Genomic DNA, 10535 nt, shown 5'->3' on the forward strand with positions numbered 1-10535 from the left:
AACCATGCCTTTATCGACCTTGTTTTGTGCACTGGAACACAGTTATTCTGGAAGGTAAAAGGACCTTTCCCAAACTACTCCTGCAAAGTTTGACACATGCAATTGTCCAAAATGTCTTGGTTTGCTGAAGCATTTGGAATTACCATGATTTGAACTAGGGAGCATAGGCCAAGCCCTGAAAAATAGCCCCTCAGATAAACTTCCTCATCCAAAAGTAACAGTTGGCACAATGCAATTAGCCAAATTAGGCACTCATTGCATTCACCAAATCAAGACTAATCTATCAAACTATCAGATAGAATAGCGTGATTCATCACTCCACAGAATATTTAAAGTGCTCTAGAGCAGGGATCTCAAGCATGTGGCCCGAGGGCCACAAGCGGACCCTGAGGCTGTTTCATGCTGCCCGCAGGCATGGCCGATGCCTTGATGGCCGTGGCCCAGTCCAGGAGGCCACTAATGGCAGTGCATTATGTCAATTGAAAGTTCATCTCTGCACAGCAATAGAAATGCCAGATGCTGACATCAGTCTGCCAGTGTCACGGGTGTGTCAGGGATGACTGATAGTGGTTCTGGATAAGCTCAAGTACCTTCTAGAATTTTGTATCTCTGTTGTGGAGCAACACATCTCTCTCCCTTTAAAACCTAACAGTTCCCTTCACCTTCTGCTGCTGATTAGACAGCCTGGTGAGAGTTTAAATTCAATCAGTATCTGCGGTATGCTGCTGCTGGTTTTAGCCCTACTTACCTCAGCCTTGTTGGAAGCTCTATCAGTCGGCTAGTGGCTTCCCTGAGGACACTTGGAAGAGTGCTGGTGTGATACAGTGTGTCCGTAAAGTCATGGTGCTTTTTTGACCAGTCACAGGAAAGCATACAAGTATACCATGATTCCCGAATCCGATGCCCTTAGACTTTTACTTTTGGGGTTATGTTAAGCAACATGTGTACATTGAACGTATCAATGACATTAATCACTTAAAACAGAGAATCACAGACGTTATTCACTCTGTTACACCAGATGTCCTTATCGTGTGTGGCAAGAATTTCACTATCGTTTGGATGTGTGTAGGGCCACAATTGGAGCTCACATCAAACTGCACTGAATAGGTATGAAACTGGGAGAGTTTTTCTTTTATTTGGAGCAAATTTCACATTTCTATCAATTTTTTTTGCTTTCCAGTGACTGGTCAAAAGTGCACCATGACTTTACGGACACACTGTATAGCGATGGCCTTCTCAAGCTAAGTGTTCCTTCGTTCGTCTACCCCTTTTTTTCTTTAGTTTACAGTGGGGATTGACCAGTGCTCTCCCTATCTAGGGCCTAACTCTAGGGAGATACAGGGCTTAGGTTCCTGCTGAGCTATAGGTGCCGAACCTATATAGGGACGTTGGGGTAGACATGGTGATTTTAGATCTGTCTAGAGGTCTCCTCTTCCCCTCCCCTAGTGCTTGGGCTCTTCCTTCCCTCTCTCCATTGCACCTGTTTATCCCTCACCCAGCATGACAGCCGATGCATGGCAGTAATGTCATTAGCCACCATGCTGGCACCCCAACTGCTGGCCTCTGATATGCTAGCAGCTGGTATTGGCATTGCTGCGCAGAGGATGCACATTCAATTGAAATAAAGCACTGCCGTCGGCGGCCTCTTGGAGTGGGCCGTGATCGCCAATGGTTCTGCAGTGAGGACCGGGAAGGGAGATTTTTTTTTAAAAATCAGCAGCACCAGAAGCGGCAACCACCACCATCTCACCATCAGTCATCCCAGCCAGAGGAGCAGAGTATTTCAGGACTCCTCGTTGTTCAGATAGGATGCATTACGTATCCCAGAATAGCCTCCGAATCCAGTACCCTTAAAACGACAGCGGGCGGTGAGTGACCTTCGTGAATGTCACCATTTTATTAGGCCCCTTGTTTGTTTAAATCACTCGGATAGACCTGTAATTTGCAATTAATTTGTAGTTTGTATTGTAGGTACACTTCCACTTTGAGAGACATAACCTTAATAAAAAGAGAGGAACAAGGAGTGTGCGTTGTCAAAGAACCCACTAGCAATGGACTGGCAGAAAAATCTCTGCTCAACTGCATCCACAAAACAATCAGTGAGGAAACTCCAGACTTTGCAGCAAGCTTTAGATCCATCATTATGGCTGAGGTGGAAGACTCCCTAAAAACCCTGTTAAAAAAGGGAAGAAAAGACCTAGGGAAGTATCCACTGATTCTGGCTCTTCTCCGTTATCAGTGGAGCAATACCACAGTGAGTCTTCATCCTCATCCTCCTTGAATAGTGATATGGGGGGCAGATAATATTTTTCGGTGGAGGATACAGATAGGCTGGTTAAGGCCGTTAGGTCAACAATGGGCTGAAAGTAGGAGAAGACAGCTAAGTTAATGGAAGACATAATGTTCGGAGGGATGGAGCAGAAAAAGAAGAGTAGCTTTCCGGTTAACAGTAAAATGCAGGCCACTCATTAACAAGGAGTGGAGAAAACCGGTGCCTTGTCCTCATCTGAAAAAAGAAGATATCCTTTTGAGGAGAAGGACTCAGAATTATGGGATAAAGTTCCTAGAATGGATGTGGCCGTATCAAAATCCTAGAAGAGGTTAATTTTACCCTTTGAGGTTTCTGGAGTGCTTAGAGATCCGTTAGAAAAAAAAACGGATGGATATCTGTAGCACACATGGGAAGCGGCAGCAGGGGTATGAAGTCTGTGATCGCCAGAACTCGTACTGCTGGTTCCCTTATGATCCGGCTGCAACAAATGGAGGAACAACTCAAGGACAAAACCGCAAGAGATAAAATTTTGGCCGACCTATCTTTGTTACATAGAGCCGCAGCATTTCTAGCAGACATATCTGCAGACTCTGTCAGGATGGCCGCTAGGTCTGCTGGATTATCATATGCAGCTAGATGGGCCTTGTAGCTTAAAGGCTGTCCGGGGGATGTGCAGTCAAAATATAAGCTATGCTCTATACCACATGATGGCCAATATTTGTTTGGGATAAATCTGGTTGACATCTTAGAAAAGGTTGGTGACAAAAAGAAGGGCTTTCCAGGGTTCATAAGTGATACAAGGAAGACTTCCTTCCGGAGGAAAAAAATTAAAAGGGGATTGTCCTCTAGGGGAGAGGAGAAAGCGGTAGTTTAAAAATAGGAAAGAGGCCGGATTCATTTTAGGACGTCTCTCTTCAGCTTCCAAAAAATCTTCACAATGACACCAGGTGTTAGGTGTCGGATTCCGACCTCTGTACAGGAGGAATCCCCAGCCTTGCCTTCTGTGGTCTCCCATTCAGTTCCGACTGCAGAGCAGGCTGCTCAGCAAAGGCATCGTTCCTGGCGTCTTGCTCAAGCTAGTGCGGTCAGGTTGGTTGCTGCTGCCACCTCTGGTCCAGCTTTAGTAATCTGCACTAGTCAGCAGCGAGCAGCTCCAGAGGCTAAGTCCTTTTTGCAGCCTACTGAGCATGCCCGTAGGACGACCTCTCATTGGAGGTCGGAGGTCACATGCTCAGGTCCTCAAACAGCTCGGATTGGACCATCAGGAAGGTCCCGGAAGGACGCTGCTATAAAAGGTTTGCATGGCCGCTCGGCCATGTGCTAATATAGACCCTGATGGTTAGTTGTGTGTGTGATGACGGATGTATGAGACTGGTGAATGACTCATTATGAAACCACTACCCTCAGTTGTGTATGAGTTAGGGTTTAAGCAGATACAGTCAGCGCCAGTAGTGGCATAATCTATGTGCCACAGAGCATCCCGCTCTCCACACGAGTGTTAGCACCAGATAGCATCAGTCAGCACAAGACACCACTAGATCGAATGTGCAGCAGCGTTCTTCACAGCAGCGCCGTGCACAAGTCAAGCGCTTACCTCCCCGCTCTAGGTGGTTAGTGGCGTCCGCTGAACCGATGCAGTGCGCACGTGGTGCGACTATATTATTTAGTTTAGGCATCATAGTTGTGGTGTCAAACACTAGTGGGACTAGAGGGACTTTAACCCTGCGTCCTTAGGGCACAGTCCTGTGTCTCTTAACTAGTGTTCACCTTGCCGATCCCTGTGAGGTTAACAGGCTCCGGCACTTGGGTTCTGTAGCTCTGTGCAGTAACAGAGTTCACTCCTGTACACACCGGGTCAGCGGTTACCCCGCCGGTGTTCAGTCAGTGTTCATCATTATCGAGAAGCAGTATACCATCTTCGCACGGTGGACTCTGGGTGGCAAACGCACCTTACTATTATATTTTATTTGGTGCGTTCAGCCAACCCTAACAACAGGCTAGTAGTAGTAGTAGGTGGTAGGCTTTCCCTCTTTATCCAGATCTGGTAGAATATCTCCTATAGCACCTTGGTTCTGGATATAGTAAGGGAAGGCCTGAAAGTAGAGTTTTACCATTTGTCGTGTCAAACCTTTGTAATGACACCCATTAGAAAGTTAGAAAAATAACAGCTAGCCCTAGAGACCGGGATTTTGGGTCTGGTAGAGAAGCAGGTTCTGTGCGAGATCCCGAAGGGGATTTTAATCCCCCCCTCTTTTTGATAAAAAAAACAGATGATATATTTAGCACCATCATCAATCTGAAGAATCTCAATCTGTGGATAAAAATTTGCACCTTCAAGATGGAATTCATGAGTACGGTCATAAAACTGCTTTATCACAATTGTTTCATGATGGTCATCGATTTAAAGCATACTTATTACCACATCCTGATTCATCCAAACCATCAAAGATACCTAACAGTAGCACTGTAAATACAGGGAGAGGTCAAGCATTACCAATTCAGGGCGCATCAATTTGGATTGTCGGTAGCTCCGAGGATCTTCACCAAGATAATAGCTGAAATGACGGCCTTTCTTCACATCCGAAATACAGTTATTGTCCCTTAGCTAGATTGCTTCTTCATAGTAGGGAGATGTGAAGACCATTGCGCAACACAGTTGAAAGAGGTGAGAGGTGTCTTAGAAGATCTGGGATGGATGATGAACACTAAAATCAAGACTACAACCGGTAAGAATACAGACTTACCTGGGTCTTGTTCTAAATTGAGAGCTTCAGGCTTGTCTCTTAACGAGGAACAAAGTAAGATAGTAAACCTATTCTCAGCAATGGTAGACCTTCCAAAAATGACCCTAAGGAAGGCAATGTCTCTATAAAGAACCCCAATATCTTGCATCCCAGCGGTCAGATGGACCCAGCTCCACACAAGGCATTTTCAGAGGGAAACCCTGTCTGCTCGAAGATTGCTAAAAGGGCCTTTAGAAGGGAAGGTGGAACTTTATTTGGCAGTCAGAAACTCCCTCATGGTGGGCAGACAGGGCAAACTTAACGTCAGGGGTCCTATGGGTGAGGCTGGTGAACAACATACAACCAATCCGAGCAACTCAGAATAAGTGGGTATCGAGATTTATAAAATCATGTGATAGGTCCAGGCCAGTCCCAATCCCAAGGATTCCCCCATGGGAATTAAACCTAGTACTAGAAGTATTGACCAAAGTTCCATTGAAACTCTTACAGAAATTGTAGGCTAAGTATCTTATTCTTAAGACTACAAGTAGCACTGACATCGGCCCGCAGGGTGAGCAATATACAGGCCCTTTCTATAAGCCCTCCAGCTTACCTTCTTAAAGTAGTCCAAATGTTTCATAGAACTCAAGAAGTTATCCTGCCCTATTTTTGTAACAACCCCAGGAATCCAAGAGAGGAAAAATTTCATAGCTTAAATGTTAGAACACTCACAGTATGTCTATGACCAGTCAGTGAAGGAAAGCCCAGTTACTGTTTGTAGCTTTTCAGGGTAGCAGGACGGGATACAGGGTATCCAAAAGTACCATTGCAAGGTGGATCAGGGAGGCCATTAGTTTAGCCTACTCTGCTAGTAGGGCTCTAGTTCCTGAGAGCATTAAGGCTCACTCCACCAGAACTGTGGCAACTTCCTGGGCAGAGAAAGTGGAGGTATTGATTGATCAGATTTGTAAGGCCGCTACCTGGTCTTTACCGTCTACTTTCTTTAGGCACAATCAACAATCTATCCTCATCTGCTGTCTTAACTTTTGATAGAAGGGTTTTGCAAGGGGTGGTAACTCCCTAAGGTGTTTCAATTCTCCAGAAATCTCTCAGGAATGCTGTCATGGGTGAAGGGAAAACACCAAAGTTATTTACTGGTAGCTGTTTTTTTCCAGAACCCATGACAGCACCTGTATACTCCCCCCTTTTCTCACTATATAGGTGTGCACTATAGATTGGGTGATTTTGATGTGGTGTCGTATATATATATATATATATATATATATATATAATCTGTTTGGAGGTCCTCTCATGCTTTATAACCCAATTGATGCAGTGGAGAGGTGCCACCCTTTTATTTCAGTAGGTTTCAAGTCCTTGATGGGTGGATCCCTCTCCCAGGTGTGCTATCATGGGTTCTGCAAAAAAATGGCTAATGGTATGAAACCTTGGCGTTTCCACCACATATTGGGTATTGGCGTACTCAGGACAAAATATGGTCCATTTTCTCCTGCTATCCTTATGGAATTGAAAAATGTTTATTTTTTTATTTTCACAGTTAAAAAATTCTGTGAAACACCTGTGGGGGGTTCAAGATGCTCACTACACCTCTAGATAAGTTCCTTGAGCGGTCTAGTATCCAAAATGGGGTCAGCTATCGAGGTTTACCACTGTTTAGGCACATAAGACTCTTCAAACTTGACATGACTTCCACCATCTATTCCAGCCATTTCTGTGCTCCAAATGGCGCACTTTCCGTTCCAAGCCCTGCTCTGCACCCAAACAGTAGTTTTCCACCACATATGGGGTATGGACATACTCAGGAGAAATTGCATAACAAGTTGTGTGGTTCATTTTCTCCTGTTACCCTTGTGAATATGAAAAATTTGGGGCTAAAACATTTTTGTGGGAAAAATGTAATCTTTCATTGCTTAATGTTATAAAATTCTGTGAAGCACTTGGGGCTTCAAGGTACTCTCCTTACCTCATGATTAATTCTTTTATGAATTCAATTTTCAAAACAGGGTCATTTGTGGGGAGTTTCCATGGCTTAGGCACATCAGGGGCTCTGCAAACAAGACATGGCATCCAACAGCTTTAAGATTAAAAAAATGTCAAATGGTGCTCTATACCTTCCGAGCCCTGTTGTGCACCTAAACAGTAATTTTTTTCCCCACATATGGGGTATCCGCATACTCAGGAGAAATTTCACAAAAAATCCTTTGGTCCATTTTCTACTGTTACCCTTGTGAAAATAAAAAAATTGGGGCTAAAAGAACATTTTTGTGGGAAAAATGTGATTCTTATATTTTTTAATGGCTCAACATTCTATAATTCAGTGAAGCACCTGAGGGTCACCACATATCTAAATTCCTTGAGAGGGTCTAATTTCCAAAATGTGATCACTTGTGGGGGGGTTTCTACTGTTTAGGAAAATTAGAGGCTCTACAAACGCTACATAGCGTACGTTCTCGAGTCCAGTCAATTTTGCGTGCAAAAAGGCAAATAATAATGATCTTTCTTTTCCTAGCCTTGCGCCCAACAGTAGCATTTCCCCACATACGAGTATCAACATATTCAAGAGAAATTTCACAACAAACGTTGAGGTCCATTTTCTTCTGTTACCCTTGTGAAAATAAAAAATTTGGGACTAAGGTAACCTTTTTTGAAACAAAAGTAAAATTCCTTTAACCCCTTACCTACAAATGACGTAATATTCCGTCCATGTGACCATGGACCTAATTACCATGGACGGAATATTACGTCATCGCGATCAGCAGCGCCCACGTGGTGAGCGCCGCTGATCGCGGCCGAGTGTCAGCTAATTATCATAGCTGACACCCGGCACAATGTGTCAGGGGCGGTCACGGACCGCCCCCGACACGTTAACCCCTTGCACACCGCGATCAAACACGATCGCGGTGTACCGGGGGTTAAAGGGAAGCATCGGCAGGGAGGGGGCTCCCTCCTTGCTTTCCTGAGCCCCCCCACGGCAGCGCAATGTGCAGCGCTGCTGCGGGGGACTCCTTTCCTGCAGGTCCCCGGATCCAATATGGCGACGGGGACCTCCGGGGGCCTGCAGGAAGCTGGCTTCCTCAGTGCCTGCAAAGCGCAGGCATGAGGAAGCCTGTGCAGTGCCTGTGACAGATCGCTGATCTGTCACAGTGATCTGTGATGTGACAGATCAGCGATCTGTCACAGGACAGTGATGTCCCGCCTGGGACATTGTAATAAAGAAAAAAAAAAGAAAAAAAAAGTGTAAAAATAATTTTTAAAAAATCGCCAAATAAATTAAAAAAAAAAAAAAAATATTCCCCAATAAATTCATTTTTTGGAAATAAAAAAAAAAAACAATAAAAGTACACATATTTGGTATCGCTGCGTCCGTAACGACCCGCCCTATAAAACTGTCCCAATAGTTAACCCCTTAAGCGAACCCCTTAAAAAATAAAAATAAAAAACGAAGCAAAAAATAATGATTTATTATCATACCGCCGAACAAAAAGTGCAATAACGCGCAATCAAAAAGACGCATATAAATATCCATGGTACCGCTGAAAACGTCATCTTGTCCCGCAAAAAACGAGCCACCATACAGCATCATCAGCGAAAAAATAAAAGAGTTATAGCTCGCAGAATAAAGTGATGCAAAAATAATTATTTTTTATATAAAATAGTTTTCATTGCATAAAAGCGCCAAAACATAAAAAAACGACCTAAATGAGGTATCGCTGTAACCGTACTGACCCAAAGAATAAAACCGCCTTATAAATTTTACCGCACCCGGAACGGCGTAAACGCACCACCCAAAAGAAATTCATGAAACGCTGGTTTTTGTAAATTCTGTGTCCCAAAAAATGAAATAAAAAGCGATCAAAAAATGTCACATGCCCGAACATGATACCAATAAAAGCGTCAACTCGTCCCGCAAAAAATAAGACCTCACATGACTCGGTGGGTCAAAATCTGGAAAAATTATAGCTCTCAATATGTGGTGATGCAAAAACTATTTTTACAATAAAAAGCGTCTTTTAGCGTGCGACAGCTGTCAAACATAAAAACTGCCATAAATAGTAAATCAAACCCCCCGTTATCACCCCCTTAGTTAGGGAAAAATAATAAAATTAAAAAAATGTATTTATTTCCATTTTCCCATTAGGGTTAGGGCTAGGGCTAGGGTTAGGGTTAGGGCTAGGGTTAGGGTTAGAATTGGGGGTTTCCACTATTTGCGCACATCAGGTGCTCTCCAAACGCAACATGGCATCTGATCTCAATTCCAGCCAATTCTGCGTTGAAAAAGTCAAATGGTGCTCCTTCCCTTCCAAGCTCTGCCATGCACCCAAACAGTGTTTTACCCCCTCATATGGGGTATCAGCCTACTCAGGACAATTTGCAAAACAACTTTTGGGGTCCTATTTCTCCTGTTGCCCTTAGGAAAATAAAAATTTTGGGGCAAAAATATCATTTTTGTGGAAAAAAAAATTTTTGTTATTTTCATGCCCGGGCATTATAAACTTCTGTGAAGCACTTGGGGGTTAAAAGTTCTCACCACACATCTAGATAAGTTCCTTGGGGGGTCTAGTTTCCAAAATGGGGTCATTTGTGGGGGGTTTCCACTGTTTTGGTACATCAGGGGCTTTCCAAACGCGACATGGTGTCTGATCTCAATTCCAGCCAAAAAAGTCAAATGGCGCTGCTTGCCTTCCGAGCTCTGCCATGTGCCCAAATAGTCATTTACACCCACATATGGGGTATCAGCGTACTCAGGACAAATTGCACAATAACTTTTAGGGTCCTGTTACCCTTGGGAAAATAAAAATTGGGGGTGAAAAGATCATTTTGTGGAAAAAATATGATTTTTTAATTGTACAGCTGTACGTTATAAACTTCTGTGAAGCCCTTGTGGTTTCAAAGTTCTCACCACATATCTAGATAAGTTCCTTAGGGGGTCTAGTTTCAAAAATGGGGTCACTTGTGGGGGGTTTCCACTGTTTAGGTAGAATCATAGAATCATAGAATCGTAGAGTTGGAAGGGACCTCCTGGGCCATCTGGTCCAACCCCCTGCTCAAAGCAGGATTCGCTAAATCATCCCAGTCAGATGTCTGTCCAGCCTCTGTTTGAAGACTTCCATTGAAGGAGAACTCACCACTTCTCGTGGCAGCCTGTTCCACTCATTGATCACTCTAACTGTCAAAAAGTTTTTTCTAATATCTAATCTGTGTCTCCTCCCATTCAGTTTCATCCCATTGCTTCTAGTCTTTCCTTGTGCAAATGAGAATAAAGTTGATCCTTCTACAATGTGACAGCCCTTTAGATATTTGTAGACAGCAATTAAGTCTCCTCTCAGTCTTCTCTTTTGCAAACTAAACATTCCCAAATCCTGCAACCTTTCCTCATAAGACAGGGTTTGCAGACCGGTCACCATTCTGGTCGCTCTTTTCTGAACTTGCTCCAGTTTGTTGATGTCTTTTTTAAAATGTGGTGCCCAAAACTGGACACAATATTCCAGATGAGGTCTGACCAAAGAGGAGTAGAGGGA

Source organism: Dendrobates tinctorius, unplaced genomic scaffold, assembly GCF_039654945.1.
Source record: "Dendrobates tinctorius isolate UK_male_01 unplaced genomic scaffold, ASM3965494v1 ptg000035l, whole genome shotgun sequence".
NCBI classification, from domain to species: Eukaryota; Metazoa; Chordata; class Amphibia; order Anura; family Dendrobatidae; genus Dendrobates; species Dendrobates tinctorius.